General features: G+C 37.7%; 1 protein-coding gene across 1 annotated transcript in view; it reads left to right on the forward strand.

The window, feature by feature from the left end:
- The first annotated feature begins 1234 nt into the window (after positions 1 to 1234).
- LOC120298800 (arf-GAP with GTPase, ANK repeat and PH domain-containing protein 1-like) overlaps positions 1235 to 23315 on the forward strand; it is a 366467-nt gene continuing 344386 nt past the window's right edge. Inside the window, exons 1-2 of the mRNA XM_039322842.1 lie at positions 1235 to 1249; positions 6878 to 6970. The gene's annotated coding sequence lies outside the window, so the exon portion shown is untranslated. The remainder of the gene's footprint in view (positions 1250 to 6877; positions 6971 to 23315) is intronic.

Raw genomic sequence — 23315 nt, forward strand, 5'->3', positions numbered from 1 at the left:
GTATGGCATATAGTTTATCACTCTGACTACATGAGAACTAATATATGAAGAAATTATTTATTAATGTATGTAGTGGTAAAGTAGCTTATATGTCTCAGTGACAGTATGAGCTATGCCTTTGGGAATGTACACATTCCCAGAAAGGTCATTCAAAAGCAGGGGTGTCAAACTGCTGGGCCAGATGCGTCACGACAAAATCGTGCCCACCCCATTGCCGGCAATGGGGAAAAAGCTCCGATACATTGTGTGACGTAACGTGACATTGCAAGTTTGACATGTCTGTTCAAAAGGATCTGACCAAGGGTGATGCACTGGGGAAGGAAATGGCATAAAAGACACAGAATAATTAAGATCAGAGAGAACTATGTTCCCCCTGCCCCAAACACTGGGATAGAATGAGACTGGGTCTGAGTGATAGTTATTTACTGGACAGTATTATTTTATGATGCTGGCAATTGTTTTTTGTATAGTGGTTTTTATTGTTTTTTTATTGCTGTTGATGTGAGCTGTCAAGAGTTATGGCTATGAATGAATAAAGAGTATCAGTTTATTTAGTCATTCAATTCTGGGGTTATAATTGAGTGCTGACTTCAACATGCTATTGTCCACAATAATGGCTACTCCATTTCTTCAGTGCTTTTCTTGTCCACAGAAGAAGATGCTATTTTTCTGATGTGATCCATTTTAGGCAATTTTAGATTGCAGATTCTAAAAGTATCAGCACTTCAGTTTGGGTATTTTTATGTTAACAACATGAAGTTTTCCTTAGTTACAGTTTTGACATTCCATGTACAAATGGTACACATGTATCTGCTGTATCAGAATTTTTTTTACCTCTGGCCACATCAGCTATGCGGCCTTACATGAAATAGAGGGAAAGGGAAAGAAATATGAAAATCAACTTAAGAGGAATATTGACGGAAACAATCTTGGCTTAAAGATTGCCTTTTAATTCCAAGAATTTAGTGAAGGAGAGCGATAATGTTCTCTTTATACAGAAATTCTATATATATTTTAAAATCCTGTGTTATAGTAGGAGATACAATCAAGAAATTGGTTTTCTTTCTGCTAAAATGAATTTTAATCATTGCAGACCAGTAATGGAGGAGGGAGTTTAAGTGATTATTCTTCCTCTGTCCCATCTACTCCAAGCACCAGTCAGAAGGAACTACGAATTGATGTTGCACCTACTACTAATACTCCAACACCCGTTCGTAAGCAGTCCAAGCGCCGGTCCAATCTTTTTACAGTGAGTTGACAAAAAGATATTTGATTTCTGTTACCACTGATGTCAACAAATGACTCTGCTTGTTTGATCATGTTACTCTAATCAATTAATCAATAAGCTAACTTCAAAAACCATCTTTCAAGACTGGCTTCTCCTTCCCTGTAGTTAAGAATAACCTCAGTTTGGATGTGATAAAAACATCTAAATTCCATTTTTTCTTATTTTGTATGATCTTTATCATGGTTCTGAAATGCATTGAAATGTATATAGAGTGAGGGAAAACAATTCATACTTCCATCACATACTAAATTCATATTCAGTGCTACATATTCTACCTTTGAAGCAACATAATCTTGTTTTCAGGAATTAGCAGAACTTGGCCCCAGTGATGAGAAAAAGATTGGCTGCTAGGTATTACAGATTGGGGACTTGTTCTTAAAGATTGTCAATTCTTTGACCTATTTAATCAAATTACACTTTCTACTATTCTTTTGTATGGAAGACAGTTCCCTGTGTCTTCTATGGGAGACAGTACCATGTGTCTGCAAATGAAGTCAGTTATTCCAAATAGAACTTACTGGGATAAAAACAATTAACATGGTTTGACATCTTCTAAGGAGATTCCTGCTCCTTTTTTGTTTCACATGTGGCTTAAACCTACAGACATGACTTGTGGAAAACTAATTGAGGACTAATTGACTGAGAAGGGCCATTGCATATTAAACCTTTTAGCTGATGAGTATGTGTTGAGTTTTGAGCATTTCTAGAAAAAGATTGATTGGTTTTGAGCATTTCTAGAGAATTATTCATGTTCCTAGAATAAAGCTCTAACAGCAGGAGTGCAGTATAAATGAGTTTCAGATGAGAGCTTAAAAATATCTCTTGAATTTGGGAGGAACCAATTTTTTAGTTAGTACACATGGAGAGAGATACTGCAAGTGAACTGCTAGTTGGAAATAGCATTTTTAAATAGCCTACATTGTTACATGTGTCCAGAAAACTCTTACGTTGGTTTGCTCATTTTGCCTGCATCTCAACATGGGCAAGTCTGCAGTTGTTTGCAATCTTCTCCACTTACAGATAATTTTCCAATTTTCCAATGATTCATGCCCATTTGTTAGGCAATCTTTTTGAATACCTTCTCAGTTTCATGGGCATGTATAAACTTGTTTCTGAAGGCCTCAGAGAGCTAGGTATGGTAATACCATACACATCTACAATAAAGAGCACATCCAACTAAATATTTGAAGTTTCAATCTGACAGGTTATCCAATTCTTATCTAATAAAGTTTTAATCATGTCTTAGTGCATTGGATTCTAATCATAAGTAGTTGAGATAGTAATCAATATAGGGGTTATTTACTTTTCCTGCATGAGAAACTTGCATTTATATTTATTTTAGTTGCACAACATAAATAGTGCATATATTTGTTACATTTTATCCCCCTTTTCAATATTGCTGAAATGAAGATTAAATATTTGTATGTGAAAATATGTTGAAAAAAGTCAAACATTTTAATGGGGTGTAGTTAGTTTTCATACAATTGAATAATTAAATGGTTACCCAGAAGTCTGTATATTCATATTAGATTTCAAAAGAGAAAACTTTCTAAAACTGAGGAGCTTGGTTAAAAAAAAATGAAGACAAAGGATGATACCGTGAAGCAGTATTTATTTGCTTTGTAATTTTATCTTAATCCACTAGATGTCATTGGGAGTCAAAGAATATAGCATAAGTGAGGCAAACAGAAAGGATGACATTTAAAACTATACTTTTTTATTCAGACTTGTTTAAGAATTTTTGGAAATAATGTACATTGAGGTTCAATATTTCATGGGGCTTCAATGAAGGGAGAATTAGATGACAGACATGGATTCTTCTAAACAAATTTCTATCTATAATGCAGCATACTGGTTTTGCAGAGATACTGTTAAATTTTAGAATTAAATTTGGTAGTTCTAAGAAGAAAAACAAATACAGTAAAATGAGGTACATTTGAAATAATAAGAAACATCAGCAAATAAGACATTGACTTTTTGTACTAGCTTTGAAATATCAAGGTTCTGTTTTGCATATTGTTAGAAAATATTATCATAGTCATTATTCTTTTATTTGAATAAAAGTATTATAGCACAATAAGGAAGTAAAACTGATGAGAAATTTTATAAAAAATTCTGTTTTCTGGCTTGTTCAGTTTTTGTCAGCAGTAACAGAATTGTCAAGGGCTTCAAAATTTCAGTCTTTTGCACTGGCACTAGCTGTAGTAACCTGATATATTAACAAAAAAGAAATATTAAGAAATACTATTTTTCTAAGAATTTATAAACACTGTCATCAGTTTTTATAGATTCTTAGAAAAAATAGTATTTCTTAATTATTGTTTTGCAAATACAGTTTTGAATAGTCAAAGTGGCATCCATTTGCTTAGATATTTGTCACTTGCCTTCTGAAAACTTAACAAAAATTAAATTATGATTAAGCAATTTGAAAATCCATACAACACAGCATTATGTAGAGGAACTTGGAAATAACCATGGTATGAAATACTGCTAAGGAGGGATTGGAGAAATGATTATACAGTGCAGAGATTGAGTGGAAGGGTGAGAAATGACCACAGAATAACCCCGTCTTGATTTTGTTAGTTTAATAAAGGACAGGGAGAAGCTTGTACAACTTTCAAGATTATATTGTTTTACCTTATTCTAACAAAACAATATTCCTGGAATCACTGTGGTGTCTGTCTCTAGACTGAGCCTACTTTGAATAGTAGGCTGCATTTAATAGTAGAATATTAGTATTAAAATAATGGAACTGAAAGGTAATGGTAAAAAGGAATAATATTCTGATAGTTGTCTCTTGCTAAACAGTATTTTCTGCCTGGGGAGAATTATGGCTTAATTCCTTAGATATTAAAATTGAATACCCTAATACCTCCTTTTATTTATTAAAAATAGTTGATACTAGACTTTTTACTTGGCTTGGTAAGGCAGCTTTTATTTAAGGCAAAGAAATGATGTGATTTTCCTCAGTGAGGTACTCTGAGTTGCTTCAAAGCTTTAACTGTCTATTGCAGGGGTGTCAAACTGCCGGCTCGCGGGCCGTTTGCATCATATGCAGGCCGCGCCCACCTCAGCTCCGGCAATGCAAAAAAAGTTGCGATATGTTGCGACACGTCATGTGATGCGGCGAGTTTGACACCCGTGGTCTATTAGAATTGCTGGAGAAGGCAAAACAGCTGCTTTACTCTCTTTGAAGAAAGGGGGAGGCAGGCTCACTGCAAACTTCAAAAAGATGCTCTATATTAGCAATAATTGAAACAAGTAATCTTTTGGAAGAACTGCAAAAACATATTTTCCGTATCTAGTTACGTATATGCTGGTTTAATTGAGTTCAAGAATAGTAATAATTAATTTTTTATTCTTGTGAGTTATTTTACAGGCAGGTATTATATCAAATATTCTATTCTGTATTGATATTGCTCCAGTTGTACTTATTATGAATACGCTTTTTCTGATATATACTAAGTTATAGAGAAAATATTCTATCTATTCCAAAATCTTAAAAAAACCTCTTGAAACATGATTATGTATGCTGCTTCAGCCAATAATTTTTGAGGTATACAAAAGTCATTGCTTCCTAGCATACATTATTTTATAACATCATAATGTAGAAGACAATAAGTAGTAATAATTATAGCAGCAGCTACAAAAATATTTTTTTATCATAACGGATATAAAAATAACTGTGCAAATGAAAGTACTATTCCCCAAATTTTACAGCCATAGCTAAAACATAATGTTGGTTATATATGACACAAGGCTGTAAATGGGAAACATGAACCAATTCTGTTTATAATATTTACATTCTTAATTTTCCAGGCGTGAGAGGTATGTCGTGTGTGTGTGTTTGTGTGTGTGTGTGTGTGTGTGTCTGTGAAAATAAAAAAGATAAAATGCTTGCTGTCAAATAGATACAATAATTCCATCAAATAATTTTGAGTAAGTGATTTTGACAGCTTTATGGGGAAAGTTTATACTGTAATATCTGATTTAGTAATTTTGAAATCAGTAAAGTCAAAATCATCACTGAGAAAATCACTGTAGATCAAACATGTCAAACTCATGGCATCACGTGATGTCGTGCAACGTATCGAGACGGTTTTGCCATTGCCGACAATGGGGTGAGTGCGGCTTCCGGATGATGCGTCCGGCCCGCGGGCTGGCAGTTTGACACCCCTGCAGATTGAAGGTGATTTTAGAGTGAACTTTTATTATTCAAAAAAACCCTTATTAAAATATTCAAAACTGTCACTGTGAAATCTTTTGCTAATATTTTGTTTCCTCTTTAAAGAGATGCTGTTCTAGTGACAGTATTATAAGGGAAATATTTTTTTAAAACCAAAAAAGATGACTAATAAAAATATAGAAGGCTCAAGCATCATATTGATTTGATTTCTTAATTTAACAGAAATTGGGAGTATGATCATTCAACATGACTGTCTAAAGCTTTAGCTAAGTAGCCCTATGGATTAATCCAGACAGAGTAATGCAAACTGCTGGTTCCTAAAGGAGTGCATTAGTTCAATACATAAAATGTTAGCATAATTCTTAAGATGTGTGTGTAATGGGAAGACAGTTATATTGGGAGTATTTTGTTGTTCAGAAGGCCAATTCCTTTTCTCTTTAATTCATTCTCAGAAGTATGAAGATAGTTTTGCTTGGCATTCAGATATGTATTTCTAATATGGATTTTTGAAGGCACACTCTGAATGTATTGTAGAAAATATCTGTGGTTTCATATCATTTGTGTTTTAGTAGCATTCAGCTGTGTGCTGGATATCACTGGCACATACACCTCATATATCATTTATGATTTGAAAGCCACATGAAAATATTTCTCCGTTTTCAGTATTGTGTGAGTAATGTTCCCACTGAAAACTAATGGAGTGAAGTTGTCAGTATAGTTATTAAGGAGGATGACTTCATAATAAAATAAACCTGTCACTTCAAGCTTTACTTAGCTGACAATAATAGAGGAGGATATGAAGTTCTCTTTAGATAGGATTATATGTATTTGTTGCACAGCAGTGAGAAAGTAAGCAAGGCAATTTTTGCCACATAATTTGAAAAGGGATGCTATTTTTTTAATCTAATCAGATAAGGTAGTTATTCATTCTTAAAAGATGTTATTGTATTTTATTATGTCCATGACATCTGTTATTGAAGAAAATATGCCTAAAAGAGTTAACTAGTATTTCTATTTTTTATACTTAGTCAAAGCAGCTTGGTTTTCTTAGTGTTGGTTTGATTTTGATGCTATCATCTGAAAGTAGTAAAGAAGAAAAATTAAATTCTAATCAAGATAATCCATAAACACTACTGAGTTAATAGCTTTTTAAAATCTAATCAAATGATAATAAAGTATGTACAAATATATAAGAAATTTCCAGTGTGAAAAGATACACAGTTTGTTGGGCATTTTTAAATCCCTATTGTATTAAAGAGTTAAAGTATTTATATATGTGTGTATGAGTGAGAGAGAGAAAGAGAGGGAGAGACATTTTATAAATATAAAATTTACAATTTAATATGTGAATGTGGAAAAAATGAATTAATGTATTAAGAGTATTTATTTTGCTTTTACCCTAGTCTCGGAAAGGGAGTGACCCAGACAAAGAGAAGAAAGGATTGGAGAACAGAGCAGATAGTATTGGAAGCGGTCGTGCAATCTCAATTAAACAGGTACAACCTGTGTATATGTGTGAATGATTTCCTGTACTTTGAGGCACACCTTAGGTCTTAAACACCATGATGCTTGACTACTGTGCCAAGATTTGTTTGATATGCTGTGGTGATGAATGTTGAAGTCACTCACTTGACATCAATTAGAAGAGGTTCCTATGTGAATTAAAATAAGATCATTAGAATAAGAAGAGGGAAAATGTGACAACAGGCCTAATGAAGTGCAGTCTGCCAGCCTGCATATGGAGTGTGCTTCTAGGCTGAGCTGGCTTCAAAGCCTGTCTTTGTAGAAAGTGCTTTGATTGGACCATTTGCTGCCAGTCTACAAGGATAGATCAGCTCACTGTACAAGAGCCCCTTGTGATCACAGAAATAACCCGATGTGGCTCTCATTTGCTGTTGCAGAAGGACATCTGAACATTGTTACAGATTGATTTTCAGCAGTGAGGCAGTTAATTTAAGTCAGCTGTGTACTTTTATTTGTAGTCTGCTAATAAAGGAATCGTAACTCTGTTTGGATGTTTGTATATAAGCAAACATTTACAGCCATAATATCTGGTCTTAAATATCCCTATTATAATGTAGGATTTCAAACTAAGGAATTTCTTTTGTCTGTTTGACTACTAGTATTAACTGCATTAGTGCCACATTCCTAAGATACTGAATATGAAAAGAATTGCATATAAAAAAAAACCCACTTGGATCTTATGAAATCATGTTTAACTGTTCTAACACTTAAATTAGTTATCAATTTTTACATATCATAAATGGAACAGTAATAGTGAAATATTGCAGTCATGTCCCTTTGATTTCTGTTTTCTAGTTTTAAAAGCTTCCTATAATAAAAAAAATTGAGCCAATCATTCCTACACAATTCCATAGGAAAGAAGTGCAGAACTTCTGGTTGTAGTGATATGCTAAATATTATCAGAGATTTTATAAAATATATCTTATTTTTTGCTTACATACTAAAGCAAAGATTGGAATGAAAATCTCAATAAAATTTGTTTATTAAAACTTAATGAATAAATTTATGAAACATCTGGTTCCATGGCCATTAATCTTAATTAATGTATATGGCCTACATAAACTTAAATGTTGGGGAGCAATAGTTGAAGGAAGATAGTTTTAAGTCCTTTTTTCCCCCCAGATTATACTAGCTGGCTATTGTGTAATACTGAATGCTGGATTAGAGAGGCTCCTGGCTTGATTAAGTGTGGCTCTTCCTATTCATTATGTGATTTTAGGAATGCCTAAGCATCCTGTGGCTCATCACCAAAATTAATTTCATTGTCAAAATCCACCACAGATTTAGAGTTTAAGCATCTGCATGAAGATAATAGTTAGGCAGTTCTCTGTGATCTAACTCTATCAAAGAAATAATAAGTAAATTAAGGTATCAGTCTTTAAATTACAATAATTTCCTTATGTCTGTAAAAAAAGTATTGCTCATTCTGAAAACAACAACAATAGTAATAAATACATCACTTTTCCTCTGTTTGTTTCTATTAACATATTACTGTTCTCTTTAATCAATTCAGTTTACTCCCCAATCCTTCAGTCTTTACAAGTAATATTTAAATTAATATAATACTGATTTTCACGTCAATTCAAAAGTAATAGTTGGCAGTTCCAGGGCCTGGGTTGTGTTCCCAATTGTAAGTGATGTAAATGTTTTCATCATTAAATATTCTTCCTTTTTTTTTTTTTGATTGTATGTTATATGGTTTGCAGTTATTTTTTATTTAAGCCAAGGCACTTCTTGCTTCAGCGACAGACATGTTTCAGATTAGATGCTGCCTACTACTTGAGAGTTTTTGTTAAATATAGTTATTATTTTGACTGTATGTTATAAAATAAAAAAAGAAAAGGATTTAGATATTCTGGTGTTTTTCTTCATCTCTAGATCAGAGGAAGATGATAATCAGTGATAATCCAAATAGGACAGAAATTTAAGGCCAAATTTATTATGAAAACTGAAGAATTTAGAACTGTTAATCTCCATTCTTTATAAACATGTGTAATTATTATTGGTTTATGGAAGAATAAATGTCTAGAAAAAAAAATTCCTAAAATTTCCTACTGTAGAATACATAAGATCACACAAAACATATGCTTTGTTTAGAATAATGAGTTTTTGATTTCCTGTTTCTAACTAATCTGATATACGATAAATCCAGATATAGAAAAATAATTTAACATTGTCAACTATAAAACTGCTTTCATTTTTGGGATAAGTTATACAACTTCACAAACAAAAATCATATAGTATAAAATTATATACTGTAAAATTATATAGTTTTATACTTTTTATAATGCTAGTGTAAAATTATAAACTGTAAAATTATAACCTTGATAGTAGATTAGTGAAGTTTTTCCTTCAGTATTAGAATTTTTCAAAAACCAAGGCACCAGATTGCTCTATCTGTCTGTCTGTCTGTCTGTCCGTCCGTCCGTCCATCCATCCATCCATCCATCCATCCATCCATCCATCCATTCATTAAAATATGTATTTAGGGATCAGGCCTCATGTACTGCAGAATGTACTCATTAATGATAGTATAACAAGTTTAGAGAAAATACTAGATACAAATATATACCAGTATCCCATCCAAATATCTGATCAAAATAATTTGTTTTTCAAAATGATTAAGTATGAAGTTGCAGTAGGATTACTGCAATACAGTGTTATATGTAACTATGTAACATGTTTAGACATACCAGTCATATTTCACAAGCACACTATGGCTAATGTTCATACCAGTTTATTAGATTTAGACAAACAACAAATTTAAGATAACGCAGAAAGGGAAAAGAAGTGTGAAAGAAATGTAAAAGTGAGACATAACCAAAGTTTGGGAGCAGATAAATTGTAAATAGTATTTAGCATGAAGATTCAATAAGGTGTTTTAACATTATTATTGCTAATGTAAGTGTGTAATATCTCATTACGTTATTTATTTCTTTTATGTCCCATCTTTATTATTTTGATAAATAACTCAAGGCGATGAACATATCTAACACATCTTTCTCCAGAATCATGAGTGTAGAATCCACCAGTGGGTAATCTCAGCCTTCCTGCTCAGTTGAGACTAAGTCAGAAATTTGCCACGCCTCCTTCTGGGTGGACCTTGCCCAGTTTTTGACTTAGTCTTAGCTCAGCAGGATGCAAATTATTTGGCTCCTCTGAACAGATTAGGTTTGATTAGTTAGTTTCCTATTTAAATTACAAATTTGATGATCAATTTGGCTACTTTGAATACTGATTCCAAATTTCTTCAAATTGGGGACTCTGAACCAAGTGTCAGGCTCAGCTTGCAGCTGACTACAGCCTCGGCTCTAACGAGCCTCACAGGCTCTGTTTCAGGGGCTTTCGCGCTGTTGGACTCTTTGCCGATAAGCGCGCTACAGCTGTTTTGCCCATAACTTGCCTGGCAATCCCCTGGGGAATCCCTGAGAGGCCGTTCAGCCTCAACCGGTGTTTCCCTCACACGGAGGCTTCCTGCACATCGCTGAAGGTCCGGATCACAGTGGAGCTGTGCAACGCCTTAAAAAAACTGCAAGTGCCTTCTCTGTTCCCCTCTGGACGAGGGGAGAAACCCGAACAGCCGATTCAGCTCCCTGGGGTGTTATAGTGTTATAGTGTTATAGTGGCTGTTATTTTGTGTGAACGCCATTTTGAATGCCTAATGAGGCACAGCCGCCATTTTTGAGGCCTAACAAGGCATGGCCACCATTTTGGAAGCCTCCTCACTAATCTCACTCTCTTTGTTTGCTTTCCAAATTTCTCCTGCCGTAACAGGCACGGATCGGAGGGCATCATCTAAGGCCGTGGTCGCCTCTCATCGCCTCAATACAGGCTCAGACTCAGTGACGCTATTGCCATTTTGAGGCCTTCACAGCCTCGACTCTCAGATGAACTGAAAGGCCTTGAGATTCTGGACAAGATAGCAGATCCCCTCAGGCACAGATTTATAAAACTGCAAGTCCCCAATGTCATCTTGTTAAAGCCATAATAGTTTGTAATTGTGAATTACTATCATTATCATTATAATATTATTGTCACAGATAGTTTCCTTTAAGAGAGGGAATTTTGGTCGGACCCCACCTGTCCCATCTAGCCGGTGTGGCGCTGTGCTGCAAGGCCTAGCAGACAATTTTAGATAATTGTCTGGCTGTCTACCATTGCTGTTGTTCAGAACGTGAGGTTTTACCTCTCTGACAACTTGATCTGCGTACTTCATCCCTCCTCACTGGACATCTCCTTTCCGGAATATCCAGGGTGCAATGGCAGACAGTTCAGCCTTTCAGCCATCACAGGGCTCTTCTGTTCACCCCAAAGGAAAAAAGCACAGATCATCTGAATTGGTAGCGGGGAGAACCACTAAATCTAAGGCAAAGGCCTCGTCCACAAAGAAGCCCCCCAAGGCAGCTGAGAGGAAGGCCTCAAGGAGACATCAGGCACTGGAGAGGGAGTTCTCCGGAGTCCAAAGGCTCACTTCCAGTGGGACAGATGTGGTTTCCCCCCTTCCACTGGACCGCTCACCATTTGAGCCTCAATTTGCACCTTCACAGGATGCCACTAGGGCATGGTCTCCTCGGGGAAACTGGACAGGTAGGTCCCCCTCTCCCAAATCCCCAAGGGAATTTCCCCCCCCCCAATACCACAACCTCCAGAAGCCACATATACCACTACGGCAGCTGGCATTCGCCCCTCAGACCAACAGGGCACGTGGCTGGAACAATTTCAGATCTTTATGAACCAGGCCTTTGCGCAATTCAGGGCCTCCTCCATGGGTCAACAACCTTTACAGATTCCCCCTCCCCCCCTCAAACAGACCCTACACAGTTACCTGGCTCGGACATCTCAGATACATCCTCCTAGTTAGGAGAGGAGGGATCCGAGATCTTTGAGACCTCGGACTTACCCATGTAAGAAGATGAGGAGGCCATGCCAGATACATCCCCGACATCGGGGCTCTTTGATCCTTCCCTATTTAAATCACTGCTTCTCAAGGCTTGTACCACGGCCAGTCTTACTCCTGAACAGGACACTAAGACATCGACCAACACCACCCAGGACTCCAACCCTCTTTTCTCAGAGCCGGTGGTTGAGAAAAAGCAAATCCCTTGCCCATCCTTCTTCCGCACCATGGTGGAGAAGCAGTGGTCTGCACTGGGCACTCTATCATCTCCAAGCGTGACTTAGAAAAAACTTTTCAATGTTTCTTCATCCTTCTCTTCTCTCCTGGAAGTACCGTTTGTAGACACTCCCCTAACTTCTTTGTTTTCTACCTTCACCATTCCAGGAGACCTGGCAGAGGCCTTGAAGGCAGAGGAAAAGAAATTTGAATTTTCCCTCCATGGAGCTCACCAAGTATCGGCCTGGGCAATCAAGACGGCTACATCAGCGTCTTTTTTCACCAGGTCATCTATCATGTGGTTGTGTGAGCTCCAGGACCTTATTCCTCCTGATCAGGTGCGACCACACCAAATATTGGGGAAAATGCTCGCAGCGTCACAGTACGTGGTGGATGCATCGCTCCACTCTGCCAGGTACTCCACAAGGTCTATCGCAGCCATGGTCTCATCCCATAGACTACTTTGGCTAAAACAATGGCGAGCCGACCTTAAATCTAAACGGTGCTTGTCCACTGCCCCTTATAGCGGCACACACCTTTTTGGACCAGTCCTTGAACCATATCTCATAGAGGGAAAAGATAAGCGCAAAGTGCTTGCGCATCCTTCTAAGAGGACAGACAAGAAACCTCAACAGGAGGTCCGCAAGCATCCCTTTCATTCTAGCTACACCTGGGATTGTAGGCAGCTCTTTCGGGCTGGGTAGTCCTGGGATTGGCCCCGGAGCTCTCGGTCCTTTCCACCTAGACAGGACCACCAGCAGGACCACAGAACCCTAGAGTCAGGGCCCAATACACAACCAAATGGCCCTTTCAGGGCTTGGGGGGCCATCTGTACAGACGGAGCAAGTGACGCCAGGGAGTCCTCTCCCATAGGGGGTCATCTGTCCCTATTCAGCAACACTTGGGAGATGACCACCACAGACGTATGGGTGATAGACACCATACGACACGGCCTCTCCCTGGAGTTCTTGTCCATACCTCCAGGACGTTTATAGCGGGTCTCAACACAAGAAACGCCACCAAGGCAGGACTCACGTCCAGAGCTATATCTCACCTACTGGAGATAGAGGCCATAGAGCCAGTGCCCACAGAGCAGAGGGGACAGGGGTTTTACTCCATTCTGTTCGTGGTACCAAAGGCCTCGGGGGGCTGGAGGGTGATCTTGGACTTGAAGGGTCTAAACCACTTCTTAATCTACAAAAGATTCATGTGTCACCTATCCTCCGCAAGCTGCACTGGCTTCCTGTGGGTCTCCGGACGCAATTCAAGGTGTTGTTTATCACCTTTAAAGCCCTTCATGGCATAGGGCCAGGTTACTTACAGGACCGCATTCTGCCGCACAGCTCCCAGAGACCGGTGAGGTCCCATAGATTGGGCCTCCTTCAGGTCCCGTCGGCCAGACAATGTCGACTGGCGGGCCCTCGGGGAAGGGCCTTTTCTGTGGTGGCTCCGACCTGGTGGAATCAACTTCCCCCCGAAGTTCGAACTACTCCCACCCTGCCGGCCTTTAAGAAGGCCGTTAAAACCCTCCTGTTCCGGCAGGCCTGGGGCTGATGTCCCCGGGGGGCCGGGATATGATTGGACTCGCGGTATGACTGCTTTATTTTATTGTTTTATCATTGTTTTAACTTTGTACGCCGCCCTGAGTCCTTTGGGATTGGGCGGCATATAAACACTGAAAATAAATAAATAAATAAATAAATAAGATGCAGACCCTCAAGTCCATCCTGGCCAGCGTCAGGAAGGGGGATTTTCTTTCATCCATCAACCTGACCCGGCATTCATTCTGAAGGTCAATACCTGGTTCCATAGGAACCAGGAGGTAGTTCTCCCAAACTTTTGCCCTAATCCAGCGCACAGGCTGGAAAGACAGTGGCATACGCTAGATGTGCGCAGGGCCCTGCGTATAAAATGAACCTCTGCCTTTCGGAAGTCAGAGGCCTTGTCTGTGTCTTTCCAACCCTCTTCCATGTGTCAGAAAGTTTCCTCTTCGACCATTGGAAGGTGGATTAGGGCGTGCATTGCCCATGCCTATCTCTCTCAGTCCCTACCGGTCCCTAAACGCATTATGGCCCACTCCACTTGCAGTGCGGCCACATCAGTGGCCTGGGCTACCCAGGCATCCATCGAAGAAATCTGCAGGGCAGCAACTTGGTCCTCTCCTTCTTCATTCATCAGACATTACAAGCTAGACAAATTTGCCTCTGCGGATGCTTCATTTGGCCGGAGGGTGTTACAGCAAGTAGTTCCTTCTGGTGGGACACAAGCCCAGACTAGTTCCCCCCCCTCCCGTAGGGACATGAGCAGCTTTAGTATGTCCCACTGGTGGATTCTACACTCATCATGCTGGAGAAGGGGCGTTGTCTTACCTGAACGCCTTTTCTCAGCATGATGATGTAGAATCCACACCCACCCTTAAAGGCCGTCTGGGCCTGTGTCAGAGTAGGAGGAGCCAACGCGTCGGACTTCGTCATGTTTTGCTTCGCCTTGGTCAAAAACTGGGCAAGGTCCACCCAGAAGGAGGCGTGGCAAATTTCTGACTTAGTCTCAACTGAGCAGGACGGCTGAGATTACCCACCGGTGGATTCTACATCATCATGCTGAGAAAAGGCATTCAGGTAAGACAACGCCCTTTCTGCTCCTTTTACCAGACAACAGTAACTGTGTGAGGTGGTTGGACTGAAAGTGTGTGACTAGCCCAAGATCAACCACCTAACTTTCATGGCTAAGGCAAGACTAGAACTCATAGTTTCTAGCCTAGTGCCTTAACCACTAGACCAAACTGACTCTCTACTTTTTAAAAATACCTTAAAAATCAGTGTTCTTTTTTTAAATAATATTTTTTAATTTGTGTCAAACTTTCTAAAAAAGGAGGTGGAATGTTTAACTTATTCTAAGTACATATATGCCCAGTATTCTTGGAGTTGGATGGCCTTAACAAGTACAATAAATAAATAAAATAATATATATCAAATACAAGCGTTATTTTTCAAGCAAGAGTCCTTTTAAACATAGGAATATTTTGGTAAAGTTGTCCATATAAAGCTGAAAATTGTATAGGAAATATCTGGTTTCTAAGGTTCATGAATTAGGTTCACCTAAAACAGGGCTTTTCAACCAGTGGTATAGGTACCACCTGTGGTACATTTGCACCTGGCAGGTGGTACGCGACCATCCTAGAAAAGTGGTAGCGGGGGAGGGGAATGAGCTGAACCGGAGGTAGCACCGCACAAGCTGAGCTGCAGGGCTTCAGGGCTGCTGAGCTGAGAAGCACCAGGATCAGTGCCGCTTTCCAGCTGATCGGTGCTTCTTCGGGGCTGTGAGGGCTCAGTGGAAGTGCCAGGATCAGCGCCAGGCTCCAACTGGAGCTCTGCGCTGATCCTGGCACTTCTGCTGAGTCCAGAAGAAGTGCCAATCAGCTGGAATGTTGCAGCATCTCCAGGATCTTGTGATTTACATTCAGATGCTTGGCAACTGATTCATATTTATGATGGTTACAGTGTCCCAGGGTCATGTGAAGTGACCAAAACCTGCTGCAACCACCCAGCAGACGGGGGGAATAAAAACCAAACACCCACCACCACCCATGCTGCCAATCCTCAACAGAAATGCTCACAATAATGAAAACCTTGGACAGGAGGAAGAGTGCCGCCGGGTGGGCAGGCAGGTGTCTTGCTTGGCTGTGGCTTGGGGAGCACTTTTTTCAGTGCCATTGTAACTTCGAACAGTCACTAAGCGAACTGTTGTAAGTCGAGAACTACTTGTACTTTATCACTTTTTTCCTTTTGGGGGGGGGGTCATAAGTTTTTGACACCTTGCTAGGCGACTGGTGGTACTCAGCTATTGCCATATCCTAAAAGTGGTACAATGGGTGAAAAGGTTGAAAAGCCCTGACCTTAATTGAATTAACCATTTTGTGGGTTTTTAAACTAACCAAATAGGCTGGATTCCATGCAGCATGCTAAAATATAAAGAAAATAGCCAACCTTAATCCCAACTAAGTTTGGAATCTTGAGGGAATGTAGTTTTCTGTGTTTCTAAATTATGATGTTACACAAACTTATTCATGTACAGATAGATCTCTTTTGATGATTGGTTACTCAGCAGTCATTCTAATGACACCCTCCCTCCCAAAGTTACTTATGATCACATTTCAAATTTGCAGCAGCACCCTCACTGTTATTTGCTCTTATGGCCAACTGCAGGGATGCTACAGTTGTTGGGCAGATGTTGTGCAAGTGCCACTGAGGGCTTCTTATATTTTAGTCTTCTTGCTGATAAATGAGGACGGTGGGCATGCACTGGTAGGAGTGAGTTGTTCATAATTTTTCTGTACTCTTTCACTAGTGCATCTTGCCTGTGATGCTATATAGCTCAGAACAGAAAGCCAGCGAGTTAGAGTGGTTTTAATATATCTGCTTATAATCCTCATGGTGTCATTGAGTCTGGCAGCTATTGAGCCATCCAGGGGCACAGTAATCTGCTGTGGAGTAGACCAATCCTAGTGTTAATAACCTGAGAATGGCAGTTGAAGCTCTCCATTTAATTCCACATAATTTCTGGAGTATGTTGTTCCTAGTAATGATTTTTGCCACCGTATTCTCTAAGTATATCTTGTAGGAGAGAGTCTGGTACAATGTTATTCCAAGGTACTTTGGATGGGGATCATAGGGAGTAAGTTGTTTAAGTAGACCTTCAGTAGACCTTAAGTAGATCTTAAATGCATGTTCATTTAACAACTGCATCATAATCACTACTTACAACTGTAATGAGCAGGATTCATTAGTGACATAGGCTGTGGACTATGTGTAATGGCTATAAGTCATGTTTGGTACTGCTTATTTCCTTTTGCACCTAAAATTCAAAAGAATCATATCAGGATTTTACATATGGGTGATTCAGAATTATTTTTTTAATATTCCACTATTTTATTAAATTATACTCCTGGCCTCCAAATCAGTTATATAAAAATCCTGTTTAGGTGCTAACCAATATGTTTTATTAATATCCAGTTTATGGAATAGATATATCCATTTCAAAAGAGGAAACTTGATTTAAGTCAAACTTTTAACTTGCTTCTCTTCTCTGTTACATTTTGTGAATGTATATAGTTTATGATTCATTCCCTATAATCTTATAAAAGCTGTTATTTTTACAACAGACTCTAAAAAAACAAGATTTATAGAAAGGGACTTTATTTGTATGGTTTGTTTCTGCTTTCTGTTTTATATTAAATCTCTGCCAGTAGGATGTAGGATGTATTAAAATAAAAAGTTCATGACCAGAAATATAAAAGCAAGAGGCACAGCTCAGCAGTGAGTGGGCTTGTCATGTATTAATTTTTCATTGCTGTGGAGAATTGTACGTACATAATCGCTTGATTGCAGTGGGAGTTAGCAGTCTCCTATGGTGTCATTTGCATAAATCTTGTTAAGTCAATGGCAGTTAATGAAGTACAAATGAGCCTGGAGAAGGTGACATGCAAATCGTGGGTGGCAGATGGGAGGTCTGTTTTTGGGATGGCAGCTGTGTGCTATTTCCCCTTTTTTTCCTTTCTAAATTGGAGCATAAATACTAAGAACTGGCCTTTAGTGCTTGGCTTCGTAAATTAATGTATATTTGCATCATGTCTTCAGGTTCCATGCACTGAAAATTATACAATACATTAAAAAAAATATATGATAGAATTCATAGAGTACTTCTTATAATACTTTGCAAGAAATCCTGAACTGTTGTCAGACAACAAATCTAATGAGTGCATCAGCTTATTATTTTTTTGTAACTTGCATTCAAAACATAATAAGAATATCTTTCTAAATTTATCAGCTGAAATTTTCAAGATGATGAGAATACCCAGAGGTCCAAGGACTAGAGATGTCCAAATATAGCAAATAGAATTAACAAGGAAAAATAGAATCTAAAAAATTATTTTAGTCAATTCACGGGTTTCACTGTTAGATTATCATCCAAAGATTACACATTTCTTTTCTCCTTCAGGATTTCAAGCCATTGGAACCCACCTACTTTTCCAACTTGCCAATGGATCTGCCTTCTGTTTCTTAACAACAAACTGCTGTGATGTCTGTATGTGCATGTATGTGTGTGTGTGCATATACTATATTTATATGAAATGCTACTTATTTATTTATATACTCTGGGGGGGTTTACAAAAGGTAAAATTGATTAAAACTAGCCATTCTTGGGGGGGGACAACAGTTAAACAAGATTAAGAATTAAGTATAAGAAATGCTACTTTACTGTAAGAACTGAGAATGAGTTATTTTTATGTAATTTAGAACTAGATGAAAAGTGCTTGAGTTCTAAAACAAAAATATTTTAAAAAGATATTGAATGAAGACAAGAAAGTAGCCAAAAATGTAGTGATGGAAAAGTTAGAGTGGGATATAATAAATGTTATAAATTTAGTGGGGTTGCCAGAAAAGTTATCTGGAAGTTAGATTAATTTTTTGGAAAAACATTTGAAATTAGAAAAGGGCTGATGTAGTCCCCATCTTCAAGAAAGGGAAAAAAACAGACCCAGGAAATTACAGACCAATCAGTTTAACATCAATACCTGGAAGATCCTAGAAAAGATAATCAAAAAACAGATCTGCGAACAACTAGAAACAAACAAAGTCATAACTAGTAGCCAATACAGGTTTGTTAAAAACACATCATGCCAAACCAGTCTCATCTCATTCTTCGATAAAGTGACTAAATTAATAGATCAGTGAAACACAGTGGACATAGTACACTTAGATTTCAGTAAGGCATTTGACAAGGTAGACCACAACCTACTCCTTGATAAGCTAGGAAAAGATGGAATGGACAACATCACCACCAGATGGATCTGTAGCTGGCTAACAAACCTTACTCTATGAGTAGTTCTCAATGGCACTACATCCACATGGAGAGAAGTAAGCAGTGGGGTACCCCAAGGTTCCATTTTATGCCCAGTACTCTTCAATATCTTCAGAAACAACTTAGATGAGAGAATTGAAGGGGAACTCATCAAATTTGCAGATGACACCAAACTGACAGGAGTAACCAACACCCCAGAAGACAAACTCATGATCCAAAAAGATCTTGACAAACTTGAACAATGGGCCCTATCCAACAAAATGAGTCTCAGTGTGGAGAAAAGCAAAGTCTTACATTTAGGCAGGAAAAACCAAAGGTACAAATACAGATTGGGCGAGATCTGGCTTAAAAACAGTAACTGTGAGAGGGACCTTGGAGTCCTAGTGGACGATCACTTGACTATGAGCCAGCAGTGTGCAGCAGCAACCCCAAAAAAACTAATACAATCCTGAGTTGTATAAACAGAGGCATAGAATCAAGATCACATGAAGTATTATTACCGCTTTATAAAACCCTAGTAAGACCACACCTGGAATACAGCAGCCAATTTTGGTCACCATATCACAAAAAATATGTTGAGAGTTTGGAAAAAATTCAGAGAAGAGCAACTAAGAGCAACTAAGGCCTGGAGACTAAAATATATGAACAGCTATGGGATTTGGGTTTGGCTAGTCTAAAGGAAATAAGAAATAGGGGAGACATGATAGCAGTGTTTCAGTATCTGAGGGGCTGCCACGGGGCAGAAGGGGCCAGGTTGTTCACCAAAGCACCAGAGGGAAGGATGAGAAACAATGGTTGGAAACTGATCAAAGAGAAGCAACCTGGAACTAAGGAGAAACTTCCTGTCAGCGAGGACAATCAACCAGTGGAAGAGCTTACCCCCAGAAATTGTGGGTGCTCCATCACTGGAGGTGTCATGGTTCCGAAAAGAAGCAGCTTTTCAAAGAACTTTGAGGCTTATTTACCTTAAAGAATCCTTTTATTTCTGCATAGCTTTGGCACATACAAAGTTAAGCCAGAAACTGAATCCTCCCTCCCCCAATCACCTGTGACAAAGCATAACTCACTCCTTCATTTTACAGTCATCAATCACATTCTCCAATTAATGTGAAGTGTGAAGTGCCCCTCCCATTACAGCTGACCTTGGCAATACTGTGCTCAGATATTGTTATGGTTAGCTAGCATATTTTCTCATCCACTAGGCTAATATTATCTGCTTTAACTCTAGAAGTGCTATACAGGCTAAATAAAACAGGTTTGCTTCTTCATATATGGCAAGCAAGATCATCTGATGTTAGCAGTCTTGACAGGAGATTTTTAAGAGGAGACTGGACATTCACCTATCTGAGATGGTGTAGGTTCACCTGCTTGAGCAGGGGCTAGACTAGAAGACCTCCAAGGTCCCTTCCAGCTCTATTCTATTTTATTTTATTCTATTCTATTCTATTCTATTCTATTCTATTCTATTCTATTTTTCATTGTAATTTTAGTTTGTAATCTTTTCAACAGATGGCAGAAATTTGGAAAAGACAAAATAATAGATATCTAAGCTTAAGTTTGACAGTTTCAAAGCTGGATTTATTTATTTATTGTAAATATTTTTATGATTTTCTTATGTGTTTTAATATTTCTAGCATTAAATTGAGGCTCTTCAAAAATTTAGAAATATGCCCCAAATATGCCAATTAAAATAGAAAAAAATGTTTATTGTGCAAATTTGTGTTGTTGTTGTAGGAAAAAAATTCCCTTCATCTTTCATTTTGATGAGACTAGTTAATCCACTTATTATATATTCATGAACATCTTAGAAAAATCAAGAATGTTCTATCATTTTCTGCAATATATTGTGGATCTCTATATTCAAACATTCTGCCAATAAAACAGTTGCATAAACTACATGGTATGAAAAGTTTTTATATGCAGATAATTATTTTTTAGGGAGCATGATGGCTCATTGGTTAAAAACACTTGAGATTGTCAGCTGGAAAGCTGACCGTCTGGGTTTGAGACCCACGTGCCACGTGATGGGGTGAGCTCCTGTTAATTGCCCAAGCTCCTGAGCAGTTGGAACCAACAGTTTGAAAGCATGCATATGCAAGTAGAGAAATAGGTACTACTTTGGTGGAAGGTAACAATGTTCCATGTGCCTCAGTGTATAGTCATACTGGCCAAATGACCACAGAAAATATCTTCAGATAATGCTGTCTCCCTCACATAAGAAATGGAATGTGCATCACTCTACAGAGTCGGACTCAACTGGATAGAGGAAACCTTTACCTTTAACTAATTATTTTCTAAAAATTTCACACTCACACATAATTTAGGAGCTCCTGCCTTAAATGAACTATTTTTTAAAAAATGAGGAATGTTTTCAGTGCCTGCTGATACTGAGGGATGAGCTCATCTATTAAAATGAAAAATTGATTTCATACATTAGGTTGAAATGGGCTTTTTCAAAAGTAGAATACCATCAATGGTATCTGGTTGGCTTCCAGCTTAGTAATAGTGAAATGTACAAGAGTCCATTAAAGCTGGATGGTTAATAAATTACTCCAAATTCTTTTCTGCAGAAATGGGACATTGTTTATTTGTTTTGTTTGTTTTATTGGGCTTATATGTTGATCCAACCATTAACTGATTTGGAGTAGGTTACAATCTTACTGTACATATACCAACTTAAATAAGAAAATATTAGATAAATAACCAACAATAGATAGTAAAATATTCCACTATGAAGGAATCCTGGAAAGCCCATATAATCATACACTCATCCATAGGAAGGTTCTCAATTCATTCCCCTTTCCAAGGACTCCAGAATTTTGATTGCTTTCCTAATCCCAATAAAATTGGGCAAGATGAATTTCTGAATTGGGGGAATGCTGGACCAGAAAAGAGAGGTAATGATTAAGAAGCCCAGCCTTTAAATAACCTGTAAATAACATTTCTTAAAAGAGAGAACTCAGAGGGAGCTTATCCTTTCCAAAATATGTTGGATGGGCTAGAGATGAACTTGGGGAGATAAATGCCCAAGTCTTCATTTAACAATGGGAGCTTTTTGGTTGATTTTTTGTTACTATATACTAATCTATTTCACAGGATTATTGTGGTAGGGATAAAATTAGATCAGTATCCTGAACTGTCTTATAGGAGAAGGAAGGAATAAATGCTTCTTTTGTTTCAGTTTCTTTTTCTGTAATGGCAGACTTGGTATATTGTCCTACTATATTGTGGGAAATTATCTGCTAAATCTAATATGGGAATTAATAGAACATTTTTTTACCATTCTTATCACTTGTGAATTGGTTTTATCTTTCTAAAATAAAAAAATTGCATGATTTCATTAAATTTCAATCTGTTATTTTTGTCCCATTTCTTTATCACTATAATTTTATCTTTTGTAATATTAATTAACTCATGAAGTTTGATATAATCTGCACAAAATTATAAGCATTTCCTCTACTTCATCATTCAAGGAGTTAAAGAAAAGAGTATTGAACCAGATCTGAATCTTATAGCACATTATGTGATGTTTCAATTTCATAAGGAATCCCGTGGACAGTATTGAATATGGCTTTTAAGCCAGTTGTGAATGTAGCCAACACATGTCAAGCTTGCTAACAGAACAGCTTTTCTGATCGTTATATTCATGACATTCCTACAATACAGTAATGGAGTATTTGTTAAAAAATAAATTTATTTCGGAGATCTTGTTTTGTTTTTTTACAAAATCATAATATTTTTTCAAGTTGTTTATCCATCAAATATTTCATGATCCATGCTGGAAATTTTCTAAATACTCATGTCAGCCTGGCTGATCAATAATTTCCCAAATATCCATCTCCCCTTTATGAATTTAGGGTCATTTGCCCCATAACTACTGATACTTGCCTTTTGTATCTGCACACTTGCTTTTGGAGAACATAATCTGCATTTTTGGTTTGTTCAACTATCTTACTTGAATTTCTTCCTTTTATTTAACTGAGGTACTCTCAAAATTCTTCCTTCAGATTGATTCTTACCCTTCTGTTTATTTTGAAGAAGCTGTATTCTTCAGTTGCTATATTCAAATAATGAGAATCATTCCAGTATGTTTCCATTATACTATATATTATATTTTTCTTCCTTTGTACAATATGAGCGCTCATCTTGCTTATTTGTTCTATTGAAGATTCTTCTTAAGGTTTTATTGAATTATTATTATTATTATTTAATTTTTATTAAATACAAAGAAAAGAAAGGATTAAAAACATTGAACATGGTAAATCGTCTTTCACTGACATCTCAGTCCATATTGTACATTAATTACATATACCTATATACAACTATACATTTCTAGTCTCTAT

The sequence above is a fragment of the Crotalus tigris genome, unplaced genomic scaffold (genome assembly GCF_016545835.1).
Source record: "Crotalus tigris isolate CLP2741 ecotype Arizona unplaced genomic scaffold, ASM1654583v1 scf7180000024145.622778, whole genome shotgun sequence".
NCBI classification, from domain to species: domain Eukaryota; kingdom Metazoa; phylum Chordata; class Lepidosauria; order Squamata; family Viperidae; genus Crotalus; species Crotalus tigris.